The sequence below is a fragment of the Toxorhynchites rutilus genome, chromosome 3 (genome assembly GCF_029784135.1).
Source record: "Toxorhynchites rutilus septentrionalis strain SRP chromosome 3, ASM2978413v1, whole genome shotgun sequence".
NCBI classification, from domain to species: Eukaryota; Metazoa; Arthropoda; class Insecta; order Diptera; family Culicidae; genus Toxorhynchites; species Toxorhynchites rutilus.
In genome coordinates, this window is record NC_073746.1 from 180,860,196 (window position 1) to 180,868,662 (window position 8,467).

The following is an 8,467-nucleotide window of genomic DNA, read 5'->3' on the forward strand; positions in this document are numbered from 1 at the left end:
GCAATCTGAAGAAATGTGGCAGAACCATAAAAAACCGACCCAAATTGAAAAGTAGTGGAACAAAATAGCAAATACGGTTACTACCAATACTGTGCAAAAAATGATTGGTTGTATCCCACGAAAAGTTCTAAAATTTATCCGAACAGCTGACGACTCGCTGCATTTATAAGCTGGACTAGAGCATTTTTGATATGCTGACAACCCAGGATGGCAAACGAATATGAGGGATGTATTACAAGAACATAAGTGTTATTCTGTTTTGTCAATTAGGTAGGAGTAAGTAAACATGGTCTCATCAGCAGTGGTGGAATTTCATGAACATTCTGTTTCATCATAATTCGATATGCATAATTATAATCTCGAGCAACGCATCTCCGAGTATACTCACTGTTCATGAGTTCATGAATAAGAATTAATGTAGCAAATGTGTTACTCACGAGAAACACAGCAGCGAGTATGCTCATTGTTTTTGATTCATGATTATGAATGAATATAATATTCACTCAGGGCCTGTCAAACAGCGCACTACATTAAGTAAATCAAACCAAATACAAAACGCGGTGCGGAAATAACGAAAGCGGAGAAATGTCCGAAATACCTTCCGGAAACAGTGAATCGAATGACTCTTGTTCGTCGGCAGGAAGAGAAACCCTTCCACCGGTCATAGAAGTATCTGTAGTGCCAAAAGAAACCAGTGCCCGAGATGGGAGCATGATACTACCTTCAAAGCGTTCCATCATCACCACCTATACGCACTTGTTAAATGGAGAGAAGACGATTTGCTGTGTCCTGGGAGATAATTGTTTATACGAGCAGAAGGTATTTCGGCAGGCAAATTTCGAGCGTCACTTCCGACTCTGCCACCCGGTGGAATATGACCGTTTGTGTATTGGTCCACCTGCTGCAGTCCGAATATGGAATCAGCTATAACAATTAGAATGACAAAGCAACGGCTAGTTGGTGGAATTATCAAGATGGTGACCATATATGGACTTCCGTTCGAAGCCACATAATGGGAAGGATTTCGGGAACTGGTACATCCACTGCTCAGGGCCTATAACTTGACCATCAATAGACACAACATTGTGTGTTGTAGTTGTGTTTCTCTGTTGTCTTCAAACAATCATCATTTTCATCGAAATTCTCATCCCGTACTTGCTCTGCGCCACGTCATATCATCCACAACCGCTTGAATCTTCCGCCACCATAGTTAGTTGCACCCCGCAGTCAGGTAGGATTAGCGAATCAATCATATTCCGAGCTGGCTAGAGTGTTGGTCTGAGAGAAAAGCCCGTCGCCATTGCCCGTACCGAATACCTCCCACCTCGCCGCTCTCCTTCTGCACTGTTATTGCAACTCTGTGGTGTGTGTTCGACCGCCGAAATCAAAACAACATCTTTGCCGAAATATAAACAACACCTCAGCCGAAATATAAACAACACCTCAGCCGAACAACAAACAAAACAGCTCCGCCGAACAACAAACAAAACAGCTCCGCTGATTATTGTACTGTAAACCCGTACACCTGTACCGACCGAGACAATACACGCCACCTGCTGCTGCTCTTGTTCTCATTTCGTTACCCGAAACATCCTGCCAGAGTCCCAACCAGATCATTCTTTTCTCATTCCGCTTCGATTCATTGCCATCATTTTCGCCATCGAAAAACAAGAAGGTAAACATTCCGAGCATCATTACCTCTCGCGTGAGCCTGTGTGAGTATTAACCACCACGAAACAGCCACTTTCATATCTGTCAAGACCAGTGTTGCCAGGTTATCCACTATAAAAATACGTTGTTACACTGTAACGCTTGGGTGACGCTTCGAATTTACGATGGAAATTTGCAATAGCTGTGCGAAGTCTATGACCACGAATGAAGTTGTTTGCGGCGGTTTTTGCAAAGCAGCTTTCCACTATAAGTGTGCTCATTTATCTGAAACGTTTTATAAAGACATTTGTGGAAACTCAGCTGTTTTCTGGCTCTGCAAAGGATGTACCGATTTGATGAAGAACGCTCGCTTTAAAAATGCTATGTCGTCGACAAATGCAGCCAACCTGGAACTGAGAGAAACATATCTAAAGGTGGTTGACGAGCTGAAGGTAGAGATAAAAACCAGTCTAATCGCTGAGTTGAAGCAAGAAATTCAAGGGGGCTTCAACAAATTATCTCCAGCTGCGCTCTCACCAGTTCCACGTTATCTACAATTTAGGGCCCACACCACCACCCCTAAGCGCATACGCGACGAGGACGCCTCGGAGCCAAATGATCAGCCAGCAAAGATTTTTCGTGGAACTGGACAATTCGCAGGCAGCACCTTCAATGGATCAACAGCAAGGTCCAATGACAAGTTCGAGGTGTACTTAACTAGAATATCACCTGAAGTGTCCGAGTCCGACATTCAAAATCTCGCTAAGGAATGCTTGCAAACAGAGGATATCGTTGCGAAATCATTGATTCCAAAAGGAAAACTGCCATCATCACTATCATTCGTGTCTTTCAAAGTGAGTATTCCTAAGAATCTCAAATCCAAAGCAATGGATCCTGCCACATGGCCACAAGGAATAGAATTTCGAGAGTTTATCAGCAATGATCGTAATGTTCGGCATTTTTGGAAACCTACGCAGCGTCTCGATCCAGGAGCAACCTCCCCGAATCTGCTGCAACACCAGCCCAATCAACAAGTTCCATTATAGATATAAATCCATCCGATACCCGCAATCCCCCTTCAGGCTCTTCTGACGTTTGCTCTAAATACTTGACGATATACTACCAAAATGTTAGAGGCATCCGTACTAAAACGCGGGAACTATTTCTCAAGCTATCGTCCTGCGACTATGATGTTGTTGTACTCACAGAAACATGGTTACGCCCGGACATCAATAACGCTGAGCTAGCTTCAACATACAGCATTTTTCGATGCGATCGGAGTACTGCCACCAGCGGCCTTCAACGCGGCGGGGGAGTTTTGATTGCAGTTAAAGTCTCTATGAATTGTAGTTCGGTTACTCTGGAAGACTGCAGTAATCTCGAACAAGCCGTCGTTCGCATAAAGCTCTTGAACTCAACGATCTACGTATGCGGAATTTACCTCCGACCCAACTCGCAACCGTCGTTGTATTCTGCACATTCCGAGGCAATTCAACAGCTTCGCGAACGTATCTCGGATTCTGACAAGATTGTCGTAGTCGGCGATTACAATCTACCTCGTCTAATATGGGAGAAAGACGACGATGTCAAGGGTTTGCTGCCATCAAACGCATCCTCTGAACAAGAGATCGTGCTAATCGAAACCTTGGTTGCTTCGGGTTTACACCAAATCAATAGCCTGTTGAATTCAAATGGTCGGATACTTGATCTAGCATTCGTGGACGAGCCAAGTGACGTTGAATTGATTGAACCGCCTTCAGCTCTCCTCAAACTCGACAACCACCACATGCCGTTCGTTCTTCGTATTGATGTTGACGACTTTCTTATGCAGTTTCCTGGAAGCCTGAACGACACTGACAAATACGATTTTCGACGATGCGACTATGCGGAGCTGAACACTGCAATTTCCGCTGTTAACTGGGACATGATTTTCAACGGCCTTGACACAGACGAAATGGTATGTTCATTTTATGACAAAGTGTATAAAATTTTGGATCAGTTAGTTCCGCGTAGACGGTGCAGACAGCATTCTCACAAGCATCCTTGGTGGACATCCGAGCTGCAACAACTTCGCAACGTTGTTCGAAAATCTCGGAAACGCTTTTTCCGAGTAAGGACAGATGATAATCGCAATCATCTTCGTTCAATTGAAACCTTGTACAACGAATGCCAGATTGCATCGTTTCGTGATTACATTGCTCACTTGGAGATGACCGCGAAGCAAAATCCCTCTGCTTTTTGGATGCACGTTCGCAATCGTAAACGGTGTAAGCAATTCCCCGCTGAGATGACGTTAAGGGACAAGACTGCTGATTCTCCGAACGGTGTAGCTAATTTGTTCGCTGATTTTTTCGAAAGTGTGTATAGCACTAACTCACCAGCTTTTTCACCTGTCAGCATCAGAGACTGCCCTACGTTGAATGTGAATCTACCACTTTTCAACATAACGCAATTCGAAATTTGGACTATTTTGAATAAACTCGACGCTTCCAAGGGACCCGGGAGCGACAATCTTCCACCGTTGTTCCTGAAGGAATGTGCGGAGTCTCTGAAAAAGCCACTGTCAACGATTTTCAATAAGTCGCTTCGTCACAGTGTTTTCCCGAAGCTATGGAAGACAGCTTCTATCTGCCCGATATTTAAAACAGATTCGAATCACCTCGTGGAAAATTACCGTGGTATCTCCATTTTGTGTTGCCTGGCGAAAGTGTTAGAGGAATTAGTGCATAACGTTCTCTATTCAGCATCCCGAACAACTATCTCCGAATTTCAACATGGATTCGTAAAGAAGCGGTCAACCACAACAAACCTCATGGCGTTCACCAGCTTTATATCGTCTGAAATTGAGAAAAAGCAACAAGTAGACGCCATTTATTTCGATTTCTCGAAAGCGTTCGACAAAGTACCTCACGACCTCGCCATTACGAAACTTCGTCACCTGGGTTTCCCTCACTGGATCACAGAGTGGTTGCGTTCCTATCTGACTGAACGTAAGGCGTTCGTCAATATCAACGGTTCGCATTCTCGTGTGTTCCAAATTACATCCGGTGTGCCACAGGGCAGCGTGCTGGGGCCACTAATTTTCGTGCTGTTCGTGAACGATCTGTGCTTCCGATTGAAATCACGAAAGCTGCTTTACGCCGACGACCTGAAGATTTACAGATCCGTCGCATCTCACCTCGATTGCTGTGCACTTCAGGCCGATATTGATGAATTGCAAAAATGGTGCGTTGAGAACGGTATGGAGCTAAACGTGAAAAAGTGTAAGTCTATCGCATTTTCTCGCCGACAATCACGAATCGAATTCATGTACTCAATCGGGTCCGTACCCCTGGAGTGTGTTCTTTCCATCCGCGATCTCGGTGTGACCATCGACAACAAGCTTCGATTCAACGAACACATCAACCTAACAACTACCAAAGCGTTCTCAGTCCTAGGATTTGTTCGACGTAGTACCAGCAACTTCCAGGATGTCTACGCCATGAAGACACTATACTGCTCATTAGTTCGTAGTATCTTGGAGTATGCGGTATGTGTGTGGGCTCCATTTCACACAACCCAAACAATCCGAATGGAGAGAGTGCAACGCAGCTTCATTCGTTACGCCCTTCGCTCATTACCGTGGTCTGACCCAACGAACATGCCCGATTATGAAAGCCGTTGTAGACTTATCGCTCTCGAAACGCTTGCCTCCAGACGATCCAATCTACAACGGGTTTTTGTCTTTGATTTGATTTCGGGAAACATCGACTGTCCATCTTTGTTGTCCAGTGTTTCGTTTTATGCACCTTCCCGTCAACTTCGTGAGCGTGACTTACTGTTCATTAGACGACATAGAACCTCTTATGGTCTCAATAATCCGTTGGATGTTTGTTTTCGTTTGTTCAACAGTGTTTGTGATGTATTTGAATTTGACATGTCTAAAAATGTATTTAAAAATAGGATTAAGGGCTATTAGGTTAAGATCAGTCTGTGGAATCGTTTTATAACATTCGAGACGTTGCAAATAAATAATTACTCATTATGTGACAAAAGCCGATTGGATGATAGGCCAAGAGTTGAACGGGAAGCTGATTTCACTCAAATTAGACATTGTATCAAGAATGTATCGAAGCATGTTGGGAATCAACTGTCAACACATCAACAACAGTGGAGTTGTTGTGAAACGAAATCTTGGTAAGTATTATTGTATCACTTGCATCTGTGAAAAATGTTTGAGCGAAGCATCAGGAAGCATCAGGGAGAAGAATTCACACACTTTCCCAACTTTGTAGCATGCGTCGAGCAGGTTAACGTAGTTGATAATTATGGGCAGCACCGATTTTTTAGAATTCAAAATGCAATTGAAACCATCCGTGTCAAATAACATAATGCCGTCCGAAATTATCCGAACTAAAACAGATACAGTTTACGCGAGGATATTTTGAGTTTTGTTACAAGATGTGTTTCGTTTCGTTTGGAGCATTTAGAAGAGCGCAGCTGTTCACCAAATCCGACATTTATCGTTCAATCAACATTCAGCTTCAATTTATTCGAAAGAGAAATTGAACAGGCGAGAAAAGTAAACATCGTCAAGAAGCTTTGTCCCTTGATGCCTGAAGAAAACAGACACTACATATTAGGGAATCCTTGTAATCAAAAATTAAATTGATGAGTTTGAACTATTTAGTTCGAATCTTTATGAGCTATGTGTGAGAACAGCAAAACACTTCAATCTAGGATAAACTTTATTTTAAGATGAGTTTGATTTTATGAATTTAAAGTACATGGTTTTGTGAGCTTCTTATTACATGATTTGTAATTCTGCAACAAAATTGCTATTATAAAAGTAACATTACATGGGGATGGAGTTTACGCGAGGATATTTTGAGTTTTGTTACAAGATGTGTTTCGTTTCGTTTGGAGCATTTAGAAGAGCGCAGCTGTTCACCAAATCCGACATTTATCGTTCAATCAACATTCAGCTTCAATTTATTCGAAAGAGAAATTGAACAGGCGAGAAAAGTAAACATCGTCAAGAAGCTTTGTCCCTTGATGCCTGAAGAAAACAGACACTACATATTAGGGAATCCTTGTAATCAAAAATTAAATTGATGAGTTTGAACTATTTAGTTCGAATCTTTATGAGCTATATGTGAGAACAGCAAAACACTTCAATCTAGGATAAACTTTATTTTAAGATGAGTTTGATTTTATGAATTTAAAGTACATGGTTTTGTGAGCTTCTTATTACATGATTTGTAATTCTGCAACAAAATTGCTATTATAAAAGTAACATTACATGGGGATGGTTTTTGATTAAAATATTTGGCATGATAAGCTTTTCGGAAAAGTGTTTTTTTACAAGAAAGGCATGTGACTTTTATTATGCTAAACGTTCATTACGTTCATTATTTTTTCACATTTCTGTAAATTTTCACAGTTGTTTGGAAGGATTTGGTATTCTTTATCGATCTATAACAAGATTACGGCAGTGCTGTTCTGGAGTGAGTACGCATTTTGGAGGAGTTTTCACTTAATGCCTTCATTACCACTATTCGTTGTGGAGCCCACACTCAGTTGGTGGTCCATGACGTTTGCAAGGAGAACGAACACAAAGATATTCTGAAAGAGATCAGGAAGGAGGTGGAGAAGTTTCGGTCGACTGAATATAAAACGTTCTTTGACGTCGATGAAGGAGGCTCATATCCACCACTTCCAAACAAAACTCGTTGGAATTCGGATTATAAAATGTTGAATGAACTTAAAAAACGGAGGACAGTTTTCGAGAAGCTGGAAACACAATATTCTGTCTTGGGTACTTTTAGTGTTATATTATTCAAGTCTTTATTCAGTCTTAGCATTAATGATTATCACTTTTCAGACCTATCAAACTATTGGAGCTTTATTAAGGAATATGTAACTGTATTTAATCCATTGTATCAATGCACAATCGCTGTACAAATAATTCAAATTAAGTCTGTCAGATTTCTACATCGAATGGATTCGAGCATATGGTAGTATTCGGGAGGTAGAAGATTCTAATCGATTCAAAACGAAGCTCATTGCATCAATGGATCGTCGTCAAAATCAGCTGTTTTGTTCTGCTCTTTTCATATCTTCCGGGCAGCTGTTTATTTTGATCCGCGTCTCGATTTCAATGGATCGAGTTTGTTCTCTCAACCGCAGACATTGGAGGAAGATATAGTGGTAAATATATCTCAAAACCATGTTTTTTCGCCAATAATTCCATTTTTTATAGAAATCTTGTCTGCACATTGCTAAGATCGTTCTTAGTGTGCCTGCAACACAATGCTCTATTGAACGAGACTTCAATTTATTTAGCTCCATTTTGAGCTACCTGAAGAACAACAAATTGATTGGAAAGGATAGTCTTAAGTGCGAAGCTACTTAAGACGAGCCCGGAAACACTGGCTGATCGTCTGCTGCTGGCAGTTGCGAAGAGATGAGATAATTTACCCTCCAAAGTTTGTATTTTCAGCGTTACGTAGGCGAATCACTCAACCGGGTCGCTTACCTTGCGCAAACAATTTAATACTCCTTCATCGTGCGCGGTAAACAAACAACAAATGACCGCAAGTCGACATCGTGCACGTCGGTTGGTCTATATGCTAACGTGGTTCTGCCAAAACGAACCAACTCCGAAGCACAAAAATCTGTTGAAGATTCGGATCTGCCTTCTTGGAGAAAACGATCACTATCGTCCGATGCCATATTGTGGGTTTATGGTTCGCTTTGGATGAATGCAATTTCGTTTTTTACAGTCTGCTATAAAGAATTTTTGTTTTGGATCTGTTGTCAATTGCCCGAATGACAT

At 41.8% G+C, this 8,467-nt stretch overlaps 1 pseudogene; it reads left to right on the plus strand.

Moving 5' to 3' along the window:
• The first annotated feature begins 5,753 nt into the window (after positions 1-5,753).
• Positions 5,754-8,044, plus strand: LOC129773698 (uncharacterized; annotated as a pseudogene).
• The last annotated feature ends 423 nt before the right edge of the window (positions 8,045-8,467 follow it).